Source organism: Neurospora crassa, linkage group VII (assembly GCF_000182925.2).
Source record: "Neurospora crassa OR74A linkage group VII, whole genome shotgun sequence".
NCBI lineage: Eukaryota > Fungi > Ascomycota > Sordariomycetes > Sordariales > Sordariaceae > Neurospora > Neurospora crassa.
The window spans coordinates 2143315-2160120 of NC_026507.1; positions in this window are offsets into that span (position 1 = coordinate 2143315).

A 16806-nucleotide genomic window follows, 5' to 3' on the forward strand; every position below is an offset into this window, starting at 1 on the left:
TAGTACTACTAGGCTTGCTAGGTTTAATTTATAGTAAAATTTCAAATTTATTGAAATTAATTAATCAACTTATTAATTTTAAAATACTTGATTTATTATACTGCTAATATTTCTAATAAGTATAATTTAACTAATTTAATACCTATATAGGGGTAAAAGCCGTGATTAGTAAAAAAAGGAAAAATACTAGTAATTTTAAAAACTAAATTATTCCTAACAAATTCCGCAATTAGTAATTCATTTACCTAATCATCCTATACCTAATTAATATAGAAGCGAAAGTATTGCTCCATTTTAATATTAATACGCTCGGTCTAGTTATTAATAATAGGGTAGAAAGCGGAGGAAGGTTTAAAGGCGACTTCTAATTAATTAATTATCTTATTCCCTATGCTATAACTATAGCGCCTTATTGGTATAGGGTCCTTCTCCAATTCTCTAGAAGGGAAAACCGTATAGTATTAAGCACCGCCGAATAAAAACCCCCAGCTCCATCTCAGTCGTAGTTCTCTACACCGCTCCTATTTTACTTACAACTATAACGGTTCTTACCCACCGCTACAACGAACTAATCTCGTCTCTTCTACCGCTGTATTATCCTAATACTAAAATAATAAGGATAATAGGAATAGGATTAAATTAAATATATTATTTCCTTTACTACCTTTCTATTTTATTCCTAACCGCTCCTTCCTTTACTTTCTCTCTATTTCTCCGTCTTATCTTCCTATTTATTACTCTACTTTTCCGCTTCTTTATCCTATTTATAAATTCCTCTTCCCTATTATTTATTCTATTACCCTATAAATTTACCTCTATTTATAATAATATAAGGACCCCCCTTCCTTCGTTTATATAATCCCCTACGTAGTACCCTTTCTTAATCTTCCTTCTCCTTGTTCCTTATTATAACTTTTAATAAAATAATTTCCTCTAATTATTATTGCCCTAGCCCAATTAATTTAATTTCTTATATAGAGGGTCCCTCCCTTAATGTATCCTTAGGCCCTACGTCCCCTTATAATTATACTTTTAGAACTTATATTTTTTATTTATACCCTTCGTAATTTCTTTAGTAGTTATCTTCCTTCGAACTAATATAGCTTCCTTCTTCGTTCCCTTCGGCCTTTATACTAATTTAATTAATATTATTCGTAAAATTCTTTACCTTTACTATACTTTAAATTTCGCCTCCGTCCTACGTAGCAATAAGCTTAGCTCCTTTAACAATTTCTATAAAGTTATTACTAAGAAGATTTACTTTATTTCAGCAATTAATAAATTTCTTCTTCTTTATACTTCTTCTTCTTTATTATTATTTAATTTTTATTTTAGCCGGCAGTATTTAGAATACTACTTACTCCTATACTTATGAAATATATATATTAAATATTCCTATTAACCTTTGCAACGCCCGTAATACTATTTAAATAATAGCTATTATTATAGCGTTAGGTAGTTAAAATGGATTCGAATATAACTTAAATATTTTCATTTATATTACTAACAATTTCGTCCGTTATATATATACGTATTTAAAGTAGGACGAATTACCTATTAACTTCGAACGTTTTCCCCGCGCTATTAGTTATAATATTGCCGATTTCTAGCGAAAGGGTTATTATAAACTAATTATAAGGGATACTCATTACAATCGTATCCCTTCTCTTCCCAGCGGTAGTACTATAAACTTAGTTCGGATTATATCCAATTCTAATAGTAGCGCTATTATTCCTACGCGTATTGTATCCAGTAATAATAATTTTACTATTCCTACTCGTATAGTCTTTAGTTTTAGTAGTAGTAGTTCCGTCCTTAGTAGCCCTATAGCCGTCGATACTCCCGGCCGCCCCCTTATAAACGATAACTAGGTCCAATAGCGCCGTAAGGTTATTGCAAACTAAATTCGTATAATAGAATTACTCGAGTAGCTTCTTAGGCGCAACTAAGCGCTCGTTAGATGGTGTTTTTCGGTTCTTACTATAGCTACAGCTTAGATAGCTCCCGTAATTAGCACAATCATCTTATCCCCGTTCCTGTCCTTTTGTTCTAGTGTTGTTGATGTTCTGCATTCTTCTTAGGAGTGCCTCGCGATCTCTGCGATAATTGAATAGAAAGCGGGGTTTAAAATAATATTGTTAATTATATTGAATTAGGCGTAGGGAATAGCTTTCTTCTCCTTATTGTTGTTAATATCAATAAGAAGGTTACTAATTATTATTAAAAGAAGAAGCTTAATGAACGTTACTTAATAAATAGCAACGTCAGTAGTATTAATAATTTTATTAAATACTATACAAATATTATTTATATTAAATAGTATACTCCGAAGAGGGGCGCTGAAGTTGAAAAAATTATTAAAATTACTAACGGGTAAGAAGGATATATAGTCGCTACTCTTATTATTAAATATAAAAAAAATAATTGTACGACGTAGTTTCCTATCCCTGTGCCTACCCTTATTTACTAAATAAAGGGAGTGAGATTGGGATTATAATTGTTGTAACTACGATTATCGGTCGAAGTTTTGGGGTACTAGACTTAGCAACTCGGCAATGAGGCGATTCCTACACGCGCGCGCTGATGCTTGAGGATTAATCGCGCGATGAAAGAAAAGTTTTATGCTATAAATGCAATAATTAAAAGGTATAATTAACTATTATGGATAAAGGGTAAATAGTAAATATAAATATGTATAATTGTACGAAGGAGAAAGGAAGAGAAGTACAGCCGAGTGCCCGGAAGGCTGGCCTTATAAAGGCGACCGCCGGCGGGTCTAATAGACCCGCGGTAGGCAGCGTTCTAACTAATTAGCTATCGGCAATAGTTATTACTAGTAGAGATAACAGCGTACGGCAGTCTTAGAAGCTGATATACGCTGGCACCAGGCATAAGGCACACAGGCTAGCCCTGTGACAAGAAGGAAGGATAGTTTGTAATTAATAGCGTAGTATATATTAGTATTAGAATAGTTTCTTTTTCTCTACTAAACAATAATAATAATATTAATATTAATATAAAAACTATTTACAATTTTCTAATAATTGGGAGCGCTAGAGTACCTTCTAATACTACCGGCCTATTCGGCAATTTACTTCGAATTTCGTAAGCGAATCCTGAATTGAAGGGTAAGGTTAAATTTATAATCCCTTTCTTTATCTACTCCCAGCCTACCTTAAAGCTTGAATTTATATACCCTACTAAATAAAATTCTTCTAATAGTAACAGTAAGGATAAAGAGAAGTCTAGCGCCGACGATAATTCTAATAGCGATTTTAATAGATTGTACGGACGGAAATTATTCGAATTCCCCTAGTAGGATAGTAAACTTACTACCTTTTCTTCTACTATAATAAATTAATTAAGAGATATAATATGAACTTTAAAGCCGGTCTACGTGCCGATTCTAATACTATATAGATCGAAATCCTTAATACCCTACTGATTGATAAATAGTAATAACTAGAGGGTTATTAGACCGCTCGTACCCTCTCCGGCAATAAAAATCTAACCGAATTATTCGAATAGATCCGACAAATCTTTAATACCTATTATACCTAAAATTATACTCTTAATAACCTTATTAAAATAAAGTAGAAGGATAGCGAACTATTCTCCGAATTCTTTACTAACTTTAACGACGAACTTTTAAAAGTTGGCGGTTATAATTGGAATAGCTGCGCTAAATTAGGATTCCTTCGTTATACTATTAATGAGAAGTTTCATAACTACCTCTTTATTATTAAACTCTCTAATAATTATTTTATTTACGTAGAGTAAATCTAAAATATTATTTATAAATATAAAAAGATTGTAAAGTTCCGGACCCTCTATTAAAACTATTTATAGAATAGTACTTAAAATTATTGGTAGTTTAGAGTATATATCCTTATTACCGCCGGCTCGGGCCGCTCTAGTTACTAGTACTAGGCCCGTAGCTCTTCCTCCGTCCTATTTTTCAAGATTCGATATAATACTAATAGTAATATCTTTATAGGTGTCACGGGGCTGGCGCCCAGAGGTAATGCCTGGCTTTGGGTGTAAGCCAGGCGCGCCTTCTAATTGGGTGCATCGGTCGGTCGGCTGTCGGCAGCCGTCTTGGTACTAGATATACTATATACCATTAGGTGCATTCCTCGGGTGCGCCGCACGGGCCACATTTCTAGCCTTGGCATTTCTGGCACCTTCGATACCTACTACATTTTGTGTATTTAATTGGAAGCTCTATACCTTACTAGCATAAACCTCCCTCTTCCTCTTTATTAATTATTTTAAACTCTTTATAAAGCTTATTTACGTACAAATCTTATAAATCCCTTACATTATAATCGACCCTCTTTATTGAACCTCTAACTCCTTTAAGCAGTCTCTAGTATATTCGCTATATCGGTTTTCCTTTTTACCCGGTCCCTCTAATTACCCGAAGAGTACTCTAACTATTAATCTTTTTTTTTCCCCTTTCTTTATTCTACTACATTATAGTATCTATTCCTTAGACTTAGAATTCTAGCGAGCGCTAATAATAATTCGCTATAGTTATCCAAATTCTAATTAACGAATTAATTACTTTTAAAGCCTTTAACGCCCCTAGGGAGAGCTCCAATACCTAACCGAAGCCGGTACTCCTATACTTCAATAAATTTACCAACAATAAGAAGGAACTCAATACATAGATCTATACAGCGGAAGTAAAACTATACATTAACGGCCGTACTATTCGCGATTTGGAGGCCTAATTCTACTACTTTTATTCTAACCTTTCGCCCGCCGTCTGCTAAACTCTCTTTTCTTTTATATAGTTTCTAATAAACTAAACCCCGGCTAAACTTTTTGAGAAGCTCCGTGTTAATTATAACGGAATTAACTAAAATAAGAAGGCCGGCCTCGAAGTCTTTACTTTATAATAGAAGTTTCGAAAGTCTATATTCTACTTCCTTATCTACTTTAAAAATCTTCTACTGAACTAAAGCTAATACGTAATTAAATTAAACTATTATTAATTTATTAATATCCTCCTTAAACGATAAATAGCTCGAGCGCCTCTATATACAACTAGAAACTCTAAATTCCTACTCAGAGCTATACGCCTTTTCAAAACGCTTTAATAGTAATAATTTTCTTAAGGGGAAAATGGGGTACTCTAGTACCACCGTTATTAATAAAGGGGAATTAATGAATAATATTGCTACCCGGACCTCAAGGAACTCTAATTCTAGGCTGTCGGATATTTAACGAAAGAAATAGAAAAAGAAGGGTGCCTATATAGCGTACGGCTTACTATCCTATTAGATTAAAGATTATTCGAATAAATAAAAGGTTTAGATCCAGTATATCCAAATTGTTCTAGAGTTAATTAGGGGCCTAGAAGAAGATAATAAAATTAATAATAACGACGATAAGTATTAAGGAGGTATAAATATTAGCCTAATAAAACCCGAAGGGTATTAGGGTTCTCGATAGGAGTTACGGCCGGATTTTAGAGATTCCCGGCCTAGAAAGGCCGTATATACCCTACTTATACATTTAGTAGTAGCGAATTTTATTAAAAATATATATATTAAGTACTACTATAGCTATTAAGTATTAGAAATAATAAAATTACTAGAGGTAACGGTATATAAGTCTTATAATAAGGTCGGTAGGGTAGTAATTTTTATAAATTAATAGAATTAAATATTATAGGGTATTCGGGGCTCTTAGAACTCGAATGCCCAGTATGGTAACTACTATATAGTTCGGGGGTAGTACGGAGCCGGTACTACTATATATATAAATAATAGGTATTGAAATAATGAATAGGAGTTTTTTAAGTAGATAAACTCAAGTAATTCGGCTATTAATTATTTATTTAATCGTTTTATATTGTAAAAACCCGGGCAGTAAGGCATTGGGAGTACTCGAGAGCACGCCGAAGGTACTAGAGCACTTAAATTCTTATATATAATATTTCTAGCTATTTTTCGAAGGGAGAGGTGGGAAGTAATATTACGGGGCTGGCGCCTAGAGGTAATGCCTGGCTTTGGGTGTAAGCTAGACGCGCCTTCTAATTGGGTACATCGGTCGGTCGGCTGTCGGTAGCCGTCTTGGCACTAGATGTACTATATACCATTGGGTATATTCCTCGGGTGCGCCGCACGGGCTATATTTCTGGCCTTGGTATTTCTAGCACCTTCGATGCCTACCGCATTTCGTGTATTTAGCTGGAAGCTCTATACCTTACTAGCACAGACCTCCCTCTTCCTCTTTGTCGATTATTTCAAGCTCTTTATTAGGCCTACCTGCGTGCAAACCTTGTAGATCCCTTACAATAGGTATAATTAATATTCGTAGTACTTAAAGTAAAGGGTTTTTTACTTAGTAAAAGGGACGGGCTAAATAAGTATCCTGGGATAAAAGGGAGAAGTGCCGTACTAAAGGATAGTATATTTATTATAATGCTACCGGCTATATTATTATTAGATACCTATACTTCCCGGCTATAAACCTTTAAAGTAAAGGAATATATATTTAAATTATTCAAGTAGCCCTACTACTTGATAAAGAGTCCTAAATAACCGAATTCTCGGACTCCGAATCGGACTAAGGAAAAGAGTAACTCCAATACGAAATTGGGTATTGGAACTTACCCCCGGAGTACTAAGTAAAATAGAAGAATTTAAACCCTAAAGAGAAATAGGACTAATTTTAATATTAATTATCTTTAACTCTATTAATCTAATTTACACCCTTATTAATAAAGGTTGTTAGTACTATATTATTATTAGTAAAAATATTGTTCGGAATTTTTACATCCCTATTATCCCGATCCTAATTCAATAGATCCGAAGCGTTATAGTAACTATGACAGGCGCTTCTATTTAAGGTATTACGTATTTCCTTATAGAATTTTAAGGCTAAATTTTATTAATCTACGTATATATAGTACTAGAATTCGACTACCCTATTATTCTAGGGAAGATATAGTTAACAGTTAATTAAGTATACTTAATCCCCTATAAGAAGAAATTCTAGTATAGCGCTACTTAATCCTAAATAAATTATATTAATAAATTTAAGTTTAAAACCCTATTCCTCGAAGAATTTTAAAGAGTAGCGTACATCCTTACTATTACCTTTATTAGGTATATTCGTCGGATAAGTAAGAAAAAGGGCTAAGCTATTATAGAAACTTTTATATTCGCCGTCCGGCTAGAGGATATTAGGAAGGCTTTAGCGCCTAAGTAGGTCCGGACCGATGAAGAGTTTTAATAAATTATTTCTAAAGACTTTTAGGACCTTATCCCTTTTTTTAGAAAGTAGGAAGCCGACCGTCTTAATAATTTTAAAGCTAAAATCGATTTAAAGATCGAATTAAAGAAGGGGCTTAACGGTAGAGATTTTCTATTCCCCTTTAGCTTATTGTATAATATATTTTAAAAAGAATTTTTAGTACTTAAAAAGATTCTTTAGGATTCAATAAATAAGGGTTTTATTTATACTAGTAATTCGGTTACTAGAGCCCCCGTTTTCTTCGTTTGGAAATTGGACAGAGGCCTTTACTTCTATTATAATAACTAGACTTTTAATATAATTATTTAAGTAGATGAGTTTTTCTTATTATTAATCCGAGAGATGTTCCGAATATTTAAAGGAATAAAGTAGTTCTCTAAGGTAAATATAGTATAAATCTTCTATAAGATCCGAATAGCAGAAGGAGAAGAGTATAAAATAGTATTTCGAATTTACTATAGCCTATTTAAGTAGTTAATAGTCCCCTTCGGCCTATATAGCGCTTTAGTTACTTTTCAACGGTATATTAGTTAAATATTATAGGAATTTTTTAATAATTTCTATTCGGCGTATATAAATAACATTTTTATTTTTATAGACGGGTTTCGAAAAGACTATATATAAAAGGTCTATATAATATTCGAACGCTTCTGTAATATCACACTTTATTTGGACCCTAATAAATATAAATTTATTGTTAAGAAGGTTAAATGTTTAAGGTTTATTATTTATGCCGGCGTAGGTATTTAAGTAGACCCCGAGAAGGTTAAAGCTATTTTAAAATAGGTTGCTTTAATATCCTAAAAGAGAGTCCGGAGTTTCTTAGGATATATAAATTACTACCCGATATTTACCCCAGAATTCACTATAGTAGTTATACTACTTATAGTATTAATTAGTGAAGGAGTTCTATTTAAATAGTAAGTAGTATATAAAGAAGCCTTCCAATTATTTAAGGTACTATTTATTTAAGTACTAATATTAACCGAATAGGATCCTAAATGTCCAATTTTCCTTAAAATTGATTTAGTAGTTTTATATTTAGAAGTTATTTAGTTTGGGAAATGGATAGCTAGCGGTACGTAGTAGCGTTTTATTTAAGGAAGTTGAAGTTAGCCGAATATATTTACCCTATTTATAATAAAGAGATATTAAGATTTATTAATTATATATAGAAATAGTAAGCCGAACTCTATAATTGTAATAACTTTATTATTCTAATTAACTATTATAATTTGTAATACTTTATAACCTGGTAGTATTTGTCCAAATAATAGGCCTACTAGGCCGAATACTTTTCTAAGTTCTTTTTCGAATTTTAGTACTAACCGGGTAAGGAAGTAGTAGTATTAATTATATTATTATAGAGGGACTAGGATTAACCTATTAAGGACAATAAGGAAATTCGAAATTTCCAATTTAGTTCCGAGTCCGTTTTATACAACTATATCCGTATTTTAATAATAAACCTTCGGAGCTTTCGAATAATTTAAGGGAAGGGCGTAAAGGTCTTTAAAAATCTAAATTTATAACAAATTCTGAAAGTTTTATAGTAGAAAGGAACGTTATTTATTAATAAATCTATCAAATAATAAACAATAACGCAAGAGACTTACCCTTTTTTTTAAATTTAAAATTTAGAAAATTAATTATTCTATTAACGATTTCGGGCGCTTAAAATACTAAGGAAGGCTATAGATCCCTAGGTACTTAGTAACTACCGAAGTAGAAGCTATGAAATTATCCGACTCTAACCGAAAGTTCAATATACTCCGTACCTATATTATTCAGTTTATATACAATTCTTAAGCACTTAGGCACCCCGGTAGAGAAAGTACTATTATAACCCTAGTCTATTACTTTTACTAACTACTATTCGGAATTTATATAAAATAATTAATTAATTAATAATATTATTCCCTATACTATAACTATAGCGCCTTATTAATATAGGGTCTATCTCTAGTTCTCTAAAGGGGAAAACCGTACGGCGTTAAGTATAACGGGGACAGCACGGTTAATACGGGTGCTGGTTGTATAGCTTAATTAAGGTTCTATAAAGGAGGAAAAGATCTATCTGAGATGCGGATCCACTGGCGTAGAGGTTTTCATTGGGGCTGCGCGCTCTACGCTACTATAGCTGATAGCAACTCTAATTTTAGAAATTAAAGTCCATAACCCGGGCGCTAACCCTATAATATTACCCCCCTCCTTTCCCCCTCCTCTACCCCTTGTCTATCTCCTACTTATTATTACAATCAGTCTCCAATACATTCGCAACTTCTATCTCAATTATAAACTCATTTCCTATACTACCAATTAACGTACTCGTACTTTCTATTTACTATAGCTATTATCGTTTAAGACGGTAATTAATAGTAGGTAGTAATAGGTAGTAGGCAATGGTCTCAATACCTACATTCCCTAAATCCATTTATATAATCCCCTTCCCCTTTACTTTTTAAATTTCTCCCTCTCTTTTCTTTTCTTTAACGATAATTTAATCCCCTAAAGTAAATAATACTATCCCCTTCTCTATTTTACGCCTATTTATCGCCTTTAACCCCCTTAATATTCTTAAATACCTTACTATACACTATCCCCCCCCCGCTTCTATAGCCGTAACCCCGGGCTCTAACCTTCGTACCCTTTACTTTATTGATAATAACCCGCCGGCCCCTACCGCCGCCCCCTTTAGTACTTCGCCCGCCGGTTCCCCTACTATTTATTTTAACGCCTCGCCCCCCAGCCCTCCCTCCTACTACTCTTCCCTATTAGTATTAGCCCCTTTAACGCCCCTCCCTTATACCCTAGTACGCCCCTCTCCCTTCGCTACCACCCCCTACCCTTTTAGCTCTCGCCCTATAGAGAAGTATTAGTACAATATAAATTTTTTTTTTTTATATACCGACTTCCTAAGGTTTCTACTCTACTATTAATCTATTACTAACCCCTTTATTATAATATAAATATAAGGAGTCCGTTATTCTTTATATTATTTACCTAAATACAGAACGGGTTTATCTTACAATACTTAGTCGTACTATAGTATATATTAATTACTATAATGACAATAAGTAGTCCAATTAAGTATTACCTTTAACCCTACGTATATTCGCTATTTAAGAGGCGGTAGTAGGCATTACAATTAAAGCGGCAGTAAAGGATAATTTTAATTATTATATAAATATTTAGAGAAATACTACGGAACTTTATAAGAAGGTATTTATCGATTAGTATATTACTCCTACCCCTTCTTTTTTATTTTTTCTCCTACTCTAAAATATTAGTATTAATTTCTCTCTTTTTTTTTTCTTTTAATTACAAGTACTTCTATTACATTAAAGCAGTATCCCCCTTACCCCCCTCCCCTTCGTCGGCAGCGCCCCCTCCCTACGAGTTATAAATAATTCGAGATAGTATAGCGATTTCCTAAACTAGGATAAATATATTAAAGTTGGGTAATAATTATAGGCGTAAGGTATAGAAAAAATAGAGAAACTTAATATTAATATTATTCCCCTCCCCTTTTTTTATAACTAATATTACTACTTCTTATATTCTATAATAAGATATTCTACTAGTTCGTTATTAGTAATAGTAGGACTATATTTAATTTCGAAGTAATTTAATACTATAATATTTGTTATTAATTATAAGGGTTCCTAAATTTACTTTGCCTATCCTACCTACTTTATTAACGCTTTTCTACACTCCTTCTTCGTTTAATAATAAAAAATTCTTTTTACGAAATATTGTTTTTCGCTATCAATTATAATAATTAGGGGTTGGGGGTTAATAATAATTTATCCTAATAGGGGGTTATTTCAAATATATTATGAGAAATCTATATGGAATTTATTAAAGACCCTTATAATAAAATTAATATATTCTATTACGTATAGGTTAAGAACTTTTAAAACTATATATTTAGCATATACCTAATTTAACTCCTTTTTAGGCCGTTCGGTTTTCAAGTTCTTAAAATTTAGTCAAATTTTAATCCCTTTTTTAAATACCTTAACTAATTATTTCTTACAATTCGTAAAATACTCCTAATCTTATATTAAAATAATTATTATCGCTTAATAAAGATCCGTAATTTACTACAACCGTATAACAAAGCCTTCGGCTTTCTTCTACAGGTCTATAAATTCGGCTTTTACAAGTTAAATAATGATTACTATAGGGGATTATAAGTAGTAACTATAAGTAGTAAAGAACAGAAATATTCCAATTACAGTATTTATTTTACTATTAATTACTAACTACATAGCGGGGTACTAATAGTCCCAATTATTTTAAGCATAATTTATAAAAATTGTTAAAAATATTTATACCTTTTAATATATATATTCTAGCCCGCTATCAATCTAAGGGTAAAATATTATACTTAATTACCATTCTACGCTAAGGAAATTATAGAAGTATTTTTAGAAACTATTAGTCTAATTAGAACTTCTATTACTAACAATAAATCGGGGCTAATTATAGTAATATATAAAATATTATAAAAACGTTTTAATAATTACTCTTACTTTTATAATAGGTATAAGCTCTAAAATAACCACTGTATTAAGCCAGTCTTTAATAATTAGATGGTTTATATAGCCTCCTAAGGGTAGTAAATTAATAATTAAATTTATTTAAATATCCTTAAAGAATTAATTTAAGATCGGTAGTAGTTCTAATAGCCCTTTCTTCTAATTTCTCTAATATTTTACCCTTCTATAAATATTATAATTAATTATAAACCAACGAATATAAATACCTATTAATAGCTAGTAAAAATCTTTACTAACAATATAAATAGTGCCTTCTTTCCTTAGGTAGTCGAGAGCAACCGAATTATATATCTTTTAAATAAGGCGCGTACGTAGGACATTCCTTTCCAAATCTTTTAATAATATATAGAGGGTAACTACTTTTATAATAGTTGGGGTACTAGGGATTTAAACGCACCCTCGATAATATAATTTCCCTAGACTATTAACCGAATATTCGCCTAATTGTACTTTCAAGCCTTAAACTACGGCGGGTAGGCCTCGGTCGCCGTTAGTAACTACTTAAAGAATACACTAATAAATTGTATTTTATTGGGCTACCTTCTTATAGAATTACTATAAATCCGGATTTTTAAATACCTTTACGCCCTCCCCTACGGTTATAGAGGAGGCTACTATACGAACGTAATTCTTAAAAGCCTCCTAAAGGATTAACTATATTTCTTTCGCTTCTATATCCCCTTTATTAAATTTATTTTAGTTCTACTGTAATAAAGTATTAAATACTATAGTAAATTTATTTAAACAATACTAAATTTCCAAATTAAATTTCGAAAGGAATTTAACTTAATATATTTAGCGCTTAAAGAGCTTTTACCTCTCTATAAAATATTTAAAGTTCTAATAATTAATTATAATAACGAACTTCTTATGATTCCTAAACTCTATTAACCACTCCTCTAAATACTTAATAATTACTAATATTTCTTTATTTAAATAGGGTAATTACGTTCCACCAATATAAACTTCTAGGAATAGTATACTACTACAATCTTTTTACTATCCTTCTCCTATATAAAGACGTTACTAAACCTACAGCTACTATAATCTACTTCCAAGAATATAGGTAGGTCGGGATTTTATTGTATAAGGATAGGGGTTTTAGTAAATAATTTCTTTAATTACCGGAATACGGAATTGTACTTAATTATCTACTTAGAGGGGACCCCCTTCCTTATAAGCATTATTAATACTTTTACTACCGTAAAAGAATTTTAAATAAATATATAATAATAATTTACAAAGCCTAGAAATTTCTCACCCCTTTCTAAAACATTAGAGCTTCCTAATCTATAATTACTTTAATCTTCTTAGGGTCCGCTTAAATACTTACGCTTATAATAATTATAAAACCGAAGTATTTTACGCTTTTAACAACGAATTTATGTTTCTTAGGGTCCAAATAGAATCTAACTACTATTAATCGTTCCACTACTTTACAGACTTTCTTTAAATAGCCTCTCTTTAATCCGGAAAAGAAGATTGATATATTATTTATATAAATTAAAATAAAATTATCAAAGTAATTATTAAAAATACTATTAATATACCGTTGGAAGGTCGCTAGAATTCCTAACAATCCGAAGGGTATTATAAACTATTTAAAAAGGCCGTATCGAATATAGAAGGCCGTCTTCCCTTCTTTTCCCTCGGCTATACGAATTTTATAGAACGCTTATATTATATTTATTTTAATAAATTACTTCATTTTAACTATAATACAAAAAATTTCTTTAATTAAGGGTAGTGGGTAGCAATTAATTCTTATAATAGTATTTAGAATTCAGTAATTATAATAGAATTATAGCCCCCTACTTAATTTCCAAATAAAAAGAACCGGTACTACAACCGAGGAATTACTAGTACGGATAAACCCCTTATTAAAAAGGTTTCTAAGCGTCTTCTTTAATACTAAGAATTCGTCTCTTAATATACTATAAAGTAGCCTATAGGGGAGTAATATTTCTTTACTATACTTATCCTTCTTTACTTCTATTCTATAGTCGATACTAGAGCAATACGGATTTACTTTATTAACCTCCAACTATTTCTATACGTAGAGTAAGTCGTATATATTAATAGGAATCCTCTTCTTTAATTCCTCGTCGGTTAAATCAACCTTAAATTTAAAAGCTTTCTACATATTTCGTAAATTAATAGTAAATATTACTACTTCCACTACTTCCCTATTGCTTTTCTTCTTAATCCAATTTAGAGTAACTACAAAAATAGTAGCTAAATAATAAACAGCTTCTCCAATCTCTATAGCGCGAAGGGAAGACCCTTCGGGTATATATTTTAAATATAAGATCTAACATCCAACTACTCTATATTAAAGTCTATATTTATATAGGACTAAATAGGCTTTTATCGCAATCAATTATAATTTTCCTAATATTATAAGGAATTTTAACTTCGGGACTATATAAGTATAAATGATTAATTTATAACTATAGATATCTACCCTAAAATAAACGATACCTTTAATTTTCATACCCTCTATTTTAGTAGAAGCGATTTTAACCTGTCTCCGGGGAATCAGAATTATTAAAATCTTCAACTTCTTAACTACTATCTTACTAATAACAACATAGTACTAATAACCTTTATTAATAAAGGTATAGAATTAATCTTTATTATTGATAGTAATGTGGATTTTAATAATATTTATTTCTATAGGATCTAGGAAGCTCGAAGCTTCCGCCTCCTTACTCAATACTCCTATCTACTCCTATACCCAGCTTTATATAAAAACTATTCTTTTCCTAACCCTTCTAAGGAAAAATCTTCTATATCTTCTAGTAATAGGTTAATTTAAAATTTAGTAGCCCTAATACTAACTTTATTAGGACGCTAAGCTAATCTATATATATAACCGCGAATTATATACCCGCTAGCCCCACAATACAAATAGAGTCTAACTAAATACCGCTTATCGTATTCTTCCTATAAGACCTATTTAATATACTTAACATCCTCATTATAACTCTCGCTCTTAATTTTAATAGCGTCCATTGTTATAAGTATATTACTATTAATATCCTTAAAGGGTAGGTTTGCAACCTACTTTCATTAAGGGAAAGATTTCTAATAGTAACTAGTAGCCCCTTTACTACTTCTATTAAGCTTACAGAAGGTTCAATTCGCTTCGAACCTTTAAATAATATCTTTTAAATCTTCTACGTATCGGTTGTAAATTTTAAATATATAAACTAAAACTAATTATGTATATATAGCATTAGATATAGAAGTATCTAATTAAATAAATTAGAATTCGTTCTCCTATATTAAACCGCCTACCTTTATAAAGTTCTCCTTAAAAACCGGGAAGAAATCAGCGAAACTTTAATTTTTATATTAATAAATAACTTATAGGCGAATTAACACGAATTATTTCTTATTCTCGCTACCGAAAACTAACTTTAAGTAATTAAACTAATTAATAAAATAAGAAAAAATTATTAATATAACCGCAGTATTAAAAAACCTCTACTTTAATTATTTTATTACTAAGGAATATATTGAAGAATATTAACTACCCTAATCTATTACTAAAAATTATTCCAACTACTCTCTCTTCTTCATATATAAAGCGCAACCGTATAAAGAATAGGGAGAAAGTCGAAATAAATCCGTCCTACTTCAACCACCAGATATTCTTACATTTAATATTAGGAACAGCGATAAGGGCAACTTCTTAAATAGTACCAATTATAATATTAAAAATAATAGTAACTATATATATAGTTACTTAAATAGGCGCTTAAAGGTTATTCTACACCCCTTAAATTATAAGCAACGTATTAACGGCGGTCTTAATAACTTCGGCGAATACTATACTTATAAAAATACTTCTAATAAAGTCGTCTCTCTCTCTTTCTATTCGCTAAGCTTCAACCCGTTACATTTCTTCTTCTACGCTCGATATAACGTACTATTACCCTTACTACTATAGCAGCGGCATATTTTAATCTATCGATTTTATTAATAAATAAAACCTAATATAATAGGGATAGTACGGTTAATATAGGTACTAGTCGTATAGTTTAATTAAAGTTCTATAAAGGAGGAAAAAATCTATTTGAGATACGGATCCACCGGCGCAGGGGTTTTTATTAGGGCTGCGCGCTCTACGCTACTATAGCTAACAGCAGCTCTAGTCTCAGAGACCAGAGTCCATAACCCGGGCGCTAGCCCCATGACATTAAGCGCCGCCGGATAAAAACCCTTAACTTTATTTCGGCTATAATTCTTTATACTACTCCTACTTTATTTATAGCTATAACAATTCTCACCTACTACTATAATAAACTAATTTCGTCTCTTCTATCGCTATATTATTCTAATATTAAAATAATAAGGATAAGAAAGGTACGATTAAATTTAGCGTACTACTTTCTTTATTACTTCTCTATTTTACCCCCTACCGCTCCTTCCTCCGCCCTCTCTCTATTTCCCTATCCTATTTTCCCGTTTACTACCCTACTTCTCCATTTCCTTACTCTATTGATAAATACCTCTACCCTATTAATTACTCCCTTACCCTACAATTCTACTTCTATTTATAATAGTATAAAAACTCTTTTCCTTTATTTATATAATCCCTTATATGATACTCCTTCCTAATCCTCCTCCTCCTTCTTCCTTATTGTAACTTCTAATAAAATAGCTTCTTCCGGCTATTATTACCCTAATTTAATCAATTTAACTTCTAACGTAGAAGGTCCCTCCCCTAATTTATCCCTAAGCCCTATATCCCCTATAGCCTTACTTTTGGAACCTATATTCCTTACTTATAACCTCCGTAACTTCTTCGGTAGTTATCCCCCTCAAAATTAATATAATTTCTTTCTCCTTCCTCTTTAGCCCTTAACTAATTTAACTAGTATTATTTATAAGATTCCTTACTTCTACTATACTCTAGATTTCGCTTCCATCCCGCATTCCAGTAACAAGCCTCGTCTTAGCGACT